This window comes from Hevea brasiliensis, chromosome 1 (assembly GCF_030052815.1).
Source record: "Hevea brasiliensis isolate MT/VB/25A 57/8 chromosome 1, ASM3005281v1, whole genome shotgun sequence".
In the NCBI taxonomy this organism is placed as follows: Eukaryota; Viridiplantae; Streptophyta; class Magnoliopsida; order Malpighiales; family Euphorbiaceae; genus Hevea; species Hevea brasiliensis.
In genome coordinates this window covers 31043860-31057040 of record NC_079493.1, presented here as the reverse complement: position 1 = coordinate 31057040, position 13181 = coordinate 31043860, and the positions used below count along the sequence as shown (strand labels likewise).

At 32.7% G+C, this 13181-nt stretch overlaps 1 non-coding gene across 1 annotated transcript; it reads right to left on the bottom strand.

Annotated features, from left to right (window-relative positions):
* Positions 1-7851: 7851 nt before the first annotated feature.
* Positions 7852-7958, bottom strand: LOC131169844 (small nucleolar RNA R71). Its single transcript, XR_009140773.1, has one exon. It is a non-coding gene; the product is annotated as a small nucleolar RNA R71 (small nucleolar RNA).
* Positions 7959-13181: the final 5223 nt, after the last annotated feature.

Here is a 13181-nt window from a genome sequence, read left to right as displayed (position 1 = left end):
CAACTATAAAGGAGTTGTTTCCTTCAGCACTAGGTTTCACTTGCTCTTTAAGTAACTCCTGTTCTTGTGGGAATTCTACTGGTAAGTCATCCTCAAAGGAATTTTGTTCTTAAGGCTCAACTTCTTCTATAGGTTCAAATTCCCATAAAGCTTCTTCATTCTCTCAACTTTGTTCATTTAATTCCTCTTCATAAAGTGATAGTTCATTGTTCACCATTAGTTTGTTAAAATTTTCCAATAGAGCTATTGCCTCTTCTTAATTGTAGCTCAAATGGTTGGTGAGAAATATTAGGTTGATAGGTGTCTAAAGGATATTGGTGACTCCAACCCTACAGTGAAGGATCCCAATGCTAATGGTAATCAAAATCTGCCATGTCATTCAATAAGTGAATGGCATCCTCATGGTTTCTTTGAAGAACATCATCACCGGTAGCCTAAGCTCCATAATCTACCCAATTCCTTGTCACTTCATCTAAACCATTATAGAAATTTAGAGTGAGTTCATAATTTGAAAGACTATGATTGGCAAATTACTCTACCAATTCATTAAACCTTTTTGAAGCATTATAAAAAGGCTCATTGTGTTGTTGAATAAAACTTGTGAAGATTTATTGATGAAATATCTCAATGTACCTCACAAGAAAAAAAAGTAAAAACATAAACTATAAAATAAATAAGAATGTCTAGAGTAATCAAATCACTAATTTTTTGATATCAAGCACTGGTCCCTGGCAACAGTGCCAAAAACTTATTTGCTGGTTTTACAACCACCGCAAGTACACAGATCGCTAACAAGTAATAAAGTAATGAGTAGAGTATCGTTCCCATGAGTACCGTGTTGAGTACCAAACTATAGTGATTTTAATTATCTAGACGATCGAATTGCAGAGAAATAATAATTAGATCTAAATTAAAAGAGATAAAATCTAAATAATTAAGTAAACTAAAATACCAATGGACAAAGGCATTCTAGAGCTTGGAGTTCACACTTTAATCAATTATAGAATTAATCTAATTCATTCAATAAATGAGAGATTATTACTTTGATGGAAATTAATCCTAAAGTATCCTAGATCCTCTCTCAAGGTCTCTACAGTGTATTTCAATTAGAGCCAAACTCTACTTTCATTAGTAATTAGTCATAATCAAAACCCTTTAAGATCTATGATTAATTTTGGAACTTCACAAAGGTTATCAGTCTATCTCTAGGTCAGATTTCCTAGGTTCAAAATCTCAATTTTCTAATACCAATCTTCACCTTTCAGTCCTTTAATTAATATCTGTAATCAATACTAAGTGGGTACTAACACATAGCATGCACTAAGATCACAAGAGATTGAATCAAAGAATAAAATACCCAATGTATTAAATAAAATCAAACCAGATCCATATTGAAATTGAGTGCTATACCTTAACCTTAGAATAAAGAACCTACTCACCAATGGTGAGTTTTACAATCAAGTTTATAAAAAGATAAAGAGAAGACATGAGAAAAAAAATAGAGTGAAAGAACTCAGAAAAAGAGTTGCAGCCTTGGACTTTTGGAACTTCAGCTGAAAATCTCTTCTAGCAATCTTGCAGATCTTATTTCTCCCTTGCCTCCTTTGAAGTTGATGTGTATCCTTGAATGTAAATCGGCCCTCTTCTTTCAATTCTTGACTTGTTATATTTATATCTGATGTAAAAATCCTAATTTCAGAGTCCTAATAGCGTTAAAAGTCTGTCTAGATCGAGTTGGAAAGAAGAAAAGTCGCATCAGAATTGCTGACAGGGCACTTTACACGGGCCGTGTAGTGATACAGGCCCCATGTAACTTTCTGCCACTTTTTTTTTCAAGTTTTCTTTGTCCAGAAGGTTGTACCAATTCCAGAAAGTTACACGGGGTGGGTTACACGGACCGTGCAATGCTTTGGGCCTTGTATTTTTCACGTTTTGACTTCCGGATCTCTTCCAAACTCGTCTTTAGTTCTAGAACCACATAAAAACACCTAATAAAATATAAAAATCAATGAATTGAGTTGGATTGACATGTTTTCTAAAATAATAATAAAAACATATAAAAATAAACATAAAAGGAGACTAAATACTAACAAAATGCAATGAATGTTAACCTTAAATATTTATATAATTTGATGCAATCAATTAGTTGTCAAAACACCAAGTTTTTATGGATTGTTGCCTAAAAGGAATCACATTGAGAACTTTTGATAATAAAGAGGTGTGTCATACCTTACCCCTCCGTAAGGCATAACATGATCCCGTAGTATACCTAATGAATTACCGAACTTCACCTACCGATAACCCATTAAATATACTACAAGGGATTTTAAACAAATTTAATCTGCTTCAAAGTGTAAAGTAGTGTTGACCCATTATTAAAAAGTCTTTAATTAGAGTTCAGGTTATGAGTTAAAACTTTAATTAATTTGACTTTTCGAAAATTTTATAAAAATTTTGGCAGAATGCCGACTATAATTTGAGAAAATAGTTCTTCAAAAACCTGTTAAAAACACTTCCAATAAATTTCTCAACCACAACTCCAATTAATCTCAACACCCCAAACTCAATCAACACAATTTTAACATAATTGAAACATAATTTCAATAAATCGCAATATTATTTAATATCCAAAATTTACATACAAAAGTCTCAAATTACAAAAAAGAAAACCAAAAATAATATCATTACGGACTTTATTGTACAATTGCTCATTAATTTTTAAGATAAATATGAACAAAAATTTACATCAAAAGAAATTACAAGGGTATAAAATAGTATACCCGTAAAAGATCCTCAAAAGGTGCTTCCCTGCCACTATAGCAGCTCACTCTACTACTTTATTCTTTCTCCTATCTGCGACATCAATAAAAACCCATCACTGAGTAATTTTACTCAGTGGTGCACAATAAAAATTTAAAGTTGCTGAAAATAATGGCATTCATTGATAAATAATAATTTAAAACTTTTCACCATCACAATTCACAAAATCGATGTCAACATTTATTATACCATTTTATCAAAATAAATTATAAATTATAGTGTTGCCAATTAATAACACAACTTAGATTATGATACAAAATTTCTAATCAATGCCGTGTTGTACACCACGATAAAGCAATCTCAACCCCACTAATCGAAATTAATGAGGGAGGTGGCTAGCTAGCTAAATGAGTACTCATCCAATCTCAACCTCAAACTAGCAAGCCAGAGAGGGAGGAACATAACCAATCTCAACCCTATAAATAGAGGAGGAACACAATGATACTGCCATGCCAGTTGTGAATCCGAAATCAAATTCAAAATCATATTGTTCAAATATCTCATACAAAGCACTAAGCATTTTTCATTCCAAATTTTCATTTATAAGGTAGACAATACAAAATTTCTCAAAGCCATAAATAACACAAATTGTTCATAATATGCATTCAAATAAATTTTCAATTAGAAAACAATTCAAAAATTATTGTGCACAAACCTCTTTTGCTTTTCCTTAATTCACTCCCGTCTACTTCCTTCCTCAGAAGGCTTTTTTCCTAATGAAACACAAAATTAAAGTGTTTCAATACCTATCCAAATCATTCCTAATAATAAGCCCAACAATTGAATTTTGCACTTTAATTTCACTTATAAGGCTTCATAAGTCAAGTTCTTTGTGTTTTTGGTTATGGTGGTTACTATTTATTTGACTATTAAGGTAAAATGTTTTTTTTTTCATAATTAATAAATATACCACTTCTAAATACACTACAATACCACATTTTGGGTTACAATTGTTTTGGCATTGGTTGCCAATTGAAATTCAAAGCTCATTGGAAGAAATTCTACAATTTCAGTTTTTATCTCCTAAGTTTACTATTCTATTGGACCTTTCTACAGTGGAAATTTGGCTAAACTTCCTTTATCAAAGTTGTTCCTTAATATGTCTAGTTTAATTCCCCTTTTAAATCACTCCATTTTGAGTTTTGTTACTCAAGTTATGCCATTTTTACTAAGGCTAACTAGATTGGTCAAAATCCAGACATTCTGGGCAAATTAGGGTTCTAGCAAATTTGATGACCTAATTTTGGTTAGCAATTTGACTAGGTTATGGCTAGAATTTGGGTTTCTATTCTCCATGAAAGTTGTTCTACTATGTCTAAGCTTTCCATTGACTTAAGAATCAGGTCATTTGGATCTTTCTACCCCAAGTTATGAACATTTGAACAAATATTGTTCATATGGTCAATTCTGTTCAGCAATAGGGTACCAAATCCAGATTCAAGCAGATTTTAGGTCTACTTGGGGTCAATTTTAGAGCAAGGTTTCTACATGAAAATTGTTACATTATGACCCTATTTTTATCTCCAATTAGCCTCACACCAATTGGAACAATAGAATTAAATTTATAGCCATTTAAGTGGACAAAGGTCAAGCTGTCAGATTCTAACCCTACCACATTCACACTTAAATTCAATTCCAATCATTCAATTGCACTTATAAGCACACCAATTGATCAATTAAGCATAAACAATGTCAATTGGTCATCAATTCATCAAAATCTCTAATTTCTCGCAAAAACCTAATCACCAAGAACCCTAATTTCCAATTGCTTAATTCATATCAAATTCACTACACTAATCATGTCTAACACCTCATAAACTATCATAAAATGTGTTTAATTCAAATTATCTCATCAAATTCTTCACTCTCACAAGCTGGCCAAATTTTGACCTCTCCCCCAATAAGCATAATTTTTCAATTTTTAAGTTAATTTCTACTTACTCACATTATTTCCATAAGTACTAATCAATTTAACTTAGGAGAAAGAGACTTACCTCTATGGTACTCTTGAATCCTCAATCTTTCTCTAATTTCTTCAAATTTCTGCCTTCAATTCTTCCCTTCTAGGGTCAATTAAGAGTTTTCTATAGGTTTTTGTTAAGGTTTATGAGGTGAAATCAAGCTTTGGAAGGTTGAAATTGGGTGTTAATGGTGGAAGTGTGAGAGAAAATAAGAGAGAGGGGGGCGACAATATTGGGAAGAAGAATACCATAATTTTGCTTTTTAATTTCTATTTAATACTTTATATACTTATCAAAAAAAATAACTAAATTAAATTATAATATTTATTATGTCATGCTTACACAATGATGATATAATAATTCACTTTATTTACATTTTCTTTTCTTTTCCTTTTTCCTTTCTTCCATTCACCTCTCCACTTTTAATCCATTTTTCATAATTTTGATTTCCTACTTTTTAATGGACATTTAGGCCAAGAGTCACCTCTAAGGGTGAATTGACCATTTTGCCCCTTATCGATTTGATTGATAAGTGCATAATTAATATTTTTACTCTCATCACATTTAGTGTTTCTAGTATATTTTTATACTTAATTCAGTTGATTAAAATATAATTATCAATTAGGCATATTTTTAGAGAGTTATTGGAATAATTGTGTTAAATTGAGAAATTTTTAGCATTTATATTAATTTGACCTTTACTGTATTTTTTAGGTATTTCTAAAGTTGTGGGTCTCCAAATCCAATGTTGTTTAATTCATTGAAAAGCTAAGTTAGAGCACTACAAATGACAAATAGGGACCAAAGCCCAAATCAGTCTCCAAGGTTGTCAAAATTAGCTATGAGTCTATTACAAAAGCCCACACATGGCGTGTCATGATCAATTTTGGATTTATTTTATATCTGGAGCTCCAGATGTCCAAATGAAGCAAACTTAGGCCCAATTGAACCTTAAGAACCACCTCTACAATTTCTATGAAGGGTTAAAGATAAGACTACATCGTTTTAGTGGTTAAAAATGGCAATGAAGTCAAATTTATGAGCTGGATACTCTGTTAGAACCAGTTTCAATTTTTGGCCCATAACTTAGGTTATAGACCTCCGATTTTGGCAAATGAGTACTCGTTAGAAAGATAAGAAGTAGGGCTATAACTTTCTAGAAGAAGTCAAAGACAGAATCGGAAGGAAAGTGGCTAAAATTTGGCCACGATTGCAGGTAGAGAATCTGTCTTTTTGAATTTAAAATATTTTCCAAGTTTGGTTCTTATCTGTGGATTAGGTTTTTTATTATAAAGCTCATCTTTGGTAGCAGCGGAGAGACACTCTTTAATACCTTCAACACCTTCATTCTCCATTCACATTCATAGTTTTAGATTTCTTCATTATTTTTTTTCTTTTGTAAGCCATGAATATGAGCGGCTAAGTTTCTAAATTTAGTTCAAGGGATTCTAGTTCTTATGCATGATTTGTGAGATCAGGTTCTTAATTTAAATTATGCCATTTTGAATATCTATTGTTTCTCGATTTCATTGTTTTTCATCTATTGAATGATTTGCTAAAAAGGCCTATTAGTTAATTGTTTGATGTGATTAATTGCTAGTTCATCTTCATAACCTGTAATTATTGTGTAAGATTGAATGTGAGTAGCCATTAAGTTTTATTGATTATGATCTAAGTTTTCAATAATAACCTAAAGAAACAATAGGGTGAATTAAATGATTTATGCTTTATAAATCGTTGTTCAAGCTTAACTATTTCCTGTTCTTAAAGCAGTTATTAAATTGATGAGATTGCTTAATACCAATTCAGTTAATAATTAAAGTCAACAAGAGTGCCGGGCTCGAATTGACGAGTATAGGGAAGTTAGGGGTTTTACCTCGCTGTTTGATAAATCTACGTCAAGTATTCAATAAGAGATAATTGTATTTCTTTTGTCTATGATCGAATCATGCATTGGAATACAAATTACCTTGGACTGAAGTTTATTTAAACTAAGAGTTTTATACCCAAATTTAGTTCTTTAATTTCTGAACTTGATTTCTTCTTATTTAGTGTTAAAACAACCCCCCTCCCCCACCTTTGTTTCTTTTTCTATTACACACTTGCACGAAATTTAGCAACTCAGTCTCTAGGGTTCAACCTAGATTACTACTTATTGCATTCACTCAGAAAATATTTCATTACTAGTAATTTAAGTTAATATTTGGTAGAATCGGCAATCAACAAAATTTTGGTGCTGTTGCCGGGGACTAAAAGTTTATTGGATTTCGTGTTTTTAGTGTTAGGATATTCTGTTATTACCTCTGTTTGTGAAGTGTTGTTGTTTTTAGGTTTTCGGCGAAAATTACGATGTTACTATTCATCATCAGAATTTTGGTTGAACTAAGAGGGCGTTCTATATATGTTTTGGAGGAATCGACATTCTGAACAAAACCAATAAATCTAAAGGATTTTTTTGCCCCATCCTATTGAGGCCACATTCCATCGTTTTCTAGGGTTTTGAGGCATTTTTCTGTTTTTTTAGTTTGATTTTTTTATTTATGATAAGAACTTCTTAATCTGGTGAGTTGCTCTTTGATCTAGAAGTAGAAAAAATAGCTAAACAGTTGAGAAAATTGGCTAAGTAAGCTAAGCAGATTCTTGTACATCTGAAGGAGTCCAATCTCCAAGGGAATTAAGTTCGGATTCAGAATCTAAAAATGAAACCATAGCTGCTAGGACTTTGAAAGAGTTGGATGCTCCTGATCTAAACCAACAGCTTTTGTGTATTCAATTCCCTGCTTTAAATGTTACTTTTGAGTTAAAGTCTGGACTAATCCATTTGTTGCCTAAGTTTCATGGTCTTTCAGGTGAGGATCCACATAAGCATTTAAAGGAATTTCATATTGTGTGTTCCAGCATGAAACCTCAAGGAGTTTCAGAGGACCAGATTAAGCTTCGAGCTTTCCCTTTCTCACTGGAAGGCACAGCTAAGGATTGGTTGTATTACCTTCCTTCTGGATCTGTCAACTCATGGAATGAAATGAAGCTGATATTTTTGGAGAAGTATTTTCCTGCTTCCAATGCTGCTAACATAAGAAAAGAAATTTGTAGCACCCGGCAGTACAATAGAGAGAGTTTGTATGAGTATTGGGAGCGATTTAAGAAGCTGTGTGCAAGTTGTCCCCATCATCAAATAAGTAAGCAGCTTTTAATTTAGTATTTCTATGAGGGACTTCTACCAATGGACCGCAGTATGATAGATGCATCTAGTGGAGGAGCTTTGGTTGATAAGACAACAAAAGAAGCAAGGAGGCTGATTACTAACATGGCAGCAAACTCTCAATAGTTTGGAATGAGAATGGATCACACACCTAAGAAGGTTAATGAGGTAAGTACATCTAACCTTGAGAAACAGATTTCTGATTTAACTTTTTTGGTGAGGCAATTGGCTATAGGGAACATGCAAACAGTTAAGGTATGTGGAATTTATTCAGGTTTGGGTCATGCTACTGACATGTGTCCTACATTACAAGAGGAATCAATGCAACGTGCTAATGCAGTAGGAAATTATGGACAACCACAATGCACGTATGACCTCTTTTCTATTACTTATAATATGGGATGGCGAGATCATCCCAATTTGAGTTACAGGAATCAACTAGTACAAAACTGATATCAGCAGCAAAGACCACAAGTGAATCAACCACCTCCACCTCCCTCAAATCAAAGTATGTCACTTGATGAAATTGTTAAGGCTTTGGCTAGCAATACATAATAGTTTCAACAGGAGATCAGAAATAGCATTCAAAACATAGAGAAGCAAATTGGTCAGTTAGCTTCGTCTGTGAGTAAGCTTGAAGCTCAAGGTTCTGGAAAGCTTCCATCATAAACAATTATGAATCCTAGAGAAAATGCAAGTGCTATAGTGTTGCGGAGTGGGAAAGAAGTTGATAATTAGACTCCACATGAGTCAATGAAAAAGAAGAAGCAAGGAGCAAAAGAGTTTGAAGTTCCTGAAGTTGAGGTAAATATTGAACTTGAACTGAATAAGGCTAATAATTCTGTTCTCCCTCCATTCCCTAGCAGGTTGGCCAAGACTAAGAGAGAAGAACAAAAGAAAGAGATTTTAGAGACTTTCAGAAAGGTAGAGGTTAGTATACCTTTACTTGATGCAATCAAACAAGTCCCCAGGCATGCTAAATTCCTTAAGGAATTATGCACTATAAGGCGCAAGTTGAGGAATAATAAGAAGATCAGTGTTGGAGAAAATATGTCAGCATTAATTCAGCAGAAATTACCTCCTAAGTGTAAGGATCCAAGTTCCCTGCAAAATAGGTGATTTTAGCTTTGAACGTGCAATGGCAGATTTAGGAGCATCTATTAATATTATGTCATATTCAGTTTTTCAAACTTTAAATTTGGGTCCATTGAAAGAAACCAGTGTCATTATTCAGTTAGCTGATTGTTCTAATGCTTACCCATTGGGAGTAGTTGAGGATGTTTTGGTGTAAGTTGGAGAGTTTATTTTTCCTGCAAATTTCTACATTTTGGATATGGAAGATAGTGCTCCCTCATCAAACTCAGCTTTGATTTTGTTCGGAAGACTTTTCCTAAAAACTACTAGGACAAAAATTAATGTGGATGATGGTATCTTAACTATGGAGTTTGATGGAGAGACTGTCAAATTTAATATCTTTGATGCCATGAAGTATCCTGCTGATGATCATTTTGTCTTTTCTATTGATGTTGTTGATACATTTGTGCAGGTTGTTTTTTAGTTAAGTATGGAGGATGAGTTAGAAAGAAAATTACAATTGCATGAATTAGAAGAAATTCGACTTGAGGCTTATGAGAATTCTAGGATCTATAAAGAAAATACCAAGGCATTCCATGACAAACTAATTCCAAGGAAGCAGTTTGTGATTGGGTAAAAAGTTTTATTGCATAATTCCATATTGAAGCTGATGCCAGGTAAGTTGCGTTCTCGTTAGATTGGCCCCTTTATTGTTACTAATGTGTTTCCTTATGGTGCAGTTGAAATTCAAAGTTTAGGAACTAACAAGGTATTCAAGGTCAACGGTCATAGACTCAAGCTATTTTATGAGGGGTTTCAGGAGCATTCATTGGAGGAGCTCAAATTGAGTAACCCAATTTATTTGGATTAAGGAGCTTTGCCATGTCGAGCTAATGACGTTAAACAAAGGCGCTACTTGGGAGGCAACCCATGGGTGGTTTGTTAGCTACAATCAGATTTGTTTTCTTTCCCTTATCTTATTTTATTTTCTAGGATTTTTTTTTTCTTTTGCATTTGGGCTTTACATTGGGGACAATGTAAGTTTTAAGTGTGGGGGAAGGTTTTGAAAGGTTTTCATATTTTCAATGGTTTACAGAGTTCTTATACTATAAAAAAAATTAATGAAGTTTGAGAGATACATAACATGATTGAATCAATGAACTTGCATATTCAGGCTTGTAATTAACTTGAGTTTTGATTTTGATTAGTTGATAAGCTAAAATTGGTGGATGATGAAATACTTCTTGTGTGAGTTTTTTTTAGCCTTGATTTAAATTAACTTCTTATATGTCAATCTTAATTTTTTTGTGAGTGATTTGTTACTCTAGAACTTACTTTTAATCCAATTGAGGTCACATGATTATATGCACATGTAAAAATGATAAAGGCAAATTAGCATTTAATCATTTTTACTTTAAAAAGCCAACCTTATGTATTGACTTTAGTGAGCCCCTTTGAGCTTAAATTATACCTTTTCTTTATTAAAACTTGGAATATGAACCTAAACCTTATTCTTTTTATCTTTTTTATAACCTGAGAACTAATAAAGTATTTGAAATGCAATAAATTGGGTTTTGACAATATTGTATGGGGTGAAATATGTGAGTTGTTATTGGTTTTTTGAAAAAAAAAAAATTTTTGGGATTCTTTGGACTTTATTGACATATATGTGAAGGGAAAGAATAGAAGACATAAAGATTGTTTCAATATTCTATTATTTCTTTCTTTAGCTTCATTTATCCTTATTTCTAGACCTTTACCTTAGCCCCATTACAACCATATTTAAAGACCTTTTGATTTATGTTATGCATATGAAATAAGTGACGGAGATTGGATGAATAAGCAAGCATATGGTAGTTTCATTCCATGAATTGAATTTTAGTGCATGTTTTAAACCCTCCGAAACACTTGAGTGATTTGAGTGTCATGTGAGTGCACCATTTTTAGTGAGCTACTTTTTGAAAGATAATTTTTGTTAATTTCAGCTTGAGTTTGTTAAGATACTTTCGATTCATGATATGTTATGCATCTTGATTTCTTATCATTTGTTTTATAGAGTATAAATTCTGTGTTTCATTGGAATTTTTAGATTAGTTTAGCTTGGTGTTGCTCGAGGACGTGCAAAAATCTAAGTATGGGAGAATTTTGATAAGTGCATAATTAATATTTTTACTCCCATCACATTTAGTGTTTCTAGTGTATTTTTATGCCTAATTCAGTTGATTAAAGTATAATTATCAATTAGGCATATTTTTAAAAAGTTATTGGAATAATTCTATTAAATTGAGAATTTTCAGCATTTGCATTAATTTGATATTTGCTATATTTTTTAAGTATTTCTAAAGTTGTGGATCTCCAAATCTAATGTTGTTTAATTCATTGAAAAGCTAAGTCAGAATACTACAAATGACAAAGAGGGACCAAAGCCCAAATCAGTCTCCAAGGTTGTCAAAATTAGCTATGAGTCTATTACAAAAGCCCACACTTGGCGTGTTATGACCAGTTTTGGGATTTATTTTATATCTGGAGATCTACATGTCCAAATGAAGCAAACCTAGGCGCAATTGAACCTTAAGAACCACCTCTACAATTTCTATGAAGGGTTAAAGACAAGACTACATCGTTTTGGTGGTTAAAAACGGCAGTGAAGTCAAATTTATGGGCTGGATACTCTGTCAGAATTAGTTTCGGTTTTTGGCTCATAACTTGGGCTGTAGACCTCCGATTTGGGAAAATGAGTACTCGTTGGAAAGCTAAGAAGTAGGACTACAACTTTCCCGAAGAAGTTAGAGACAGAATCGAAAGGAAAGTGGCTGAAAGTTGGCCATGATTGCAAAATAGAGAATCTATCTTTTTGAATTTCAAAAATTTTCCAAGTTTGGTTCATATCTGTGGATTAGGTTTTTTATTATAAAGCTCATCTTTGACAGCAGTGGAGAGACACCCTTCAATACCTTCGACACCTTCAACACCTTCATTCTCCATTCACGTTCATAGTTTTAGATTTCTTCATTATTTTTTTTTTTTTGTAAGCCATGAACATGAGCGGCTAAGTTTCTAAATTCAGTTCAAGGGATTCTAGCTTTTATGCATGATTTGTGAGACTAGGTTCTTAATTTAAATTATGCTTTTTTGAATATCTATTGTTTCTCGATTTCATTGTTTTTTATCTATTGAATGATTTGCTAAAAAGGCCTATTAGTTAATTATTTGATGTGATTAATTGCTAGTTCATATTCATAACCCATAATTGTTGTATAAGATTGAATGTGAGTAACCATTAGGTTTTATTGATTATGATCCAAGTTTTTGATAATAACCTAAGGAAACAATAGGGTGAATTAAATAATTTATGCCTTATAAATCGTTGTTCAAGCTTAACTACTTTCTGTTCTTAAAGCAGTTATTAAATTGATGAGGATTGCTTAATACCAATTCAGGTAATAATTAGAGTCAATAAGAGTGCTGGGCTCGAATTAATGAGTATAGGGAAGTTAGGAGTTTTACCTCATTATTTGGTAAATCTATGTTAAGTATTCAATAAGAGATAATTGTATTTCTTTTGTCTATGATCGAGTCATAAATTAGAATGTGAATTACCTTAAACTGAAGTTTGTTTAAATTGAGAGTTTTATACCTAAATTTAGTTCTTTAATTTCTGAACTTGATTGCTTTTGATTTAGTGTTACAACCCCTGCCCCCACCTTTATTTCTTTTTCTGTTACACACTTGCATGAAATTTAGTAACTTAGTCTCTAGGGTTCGACCTGGATTACCACTTATTACATTCATTCAGAAAATATTTCATTACTGGCAATTTCAGTTAATTTTTGGTGGAATCGGCAACCATCACTGATCCAGTTTTCCAATAGCACTAAATTACTCCCGGAACTTTGATTCAATTATTTGAGCTGGTTCTCTATTCTTTGCTATGATTTTCATATTACCGTTAGCTTCGCAATAATCCTTAGGCTTGGGGTGTTATAAGGTCCAACACGAAATCAGGGTAGCAACTAAGTTCACAGTCACTTCTCAGTTCAGTCGCCCATCACTGTGGCTTCGGCTCATTTAACCCATTATACTTTATTTTCTTCAGTTTCATTTCACCTTCATATAGTTGCTCT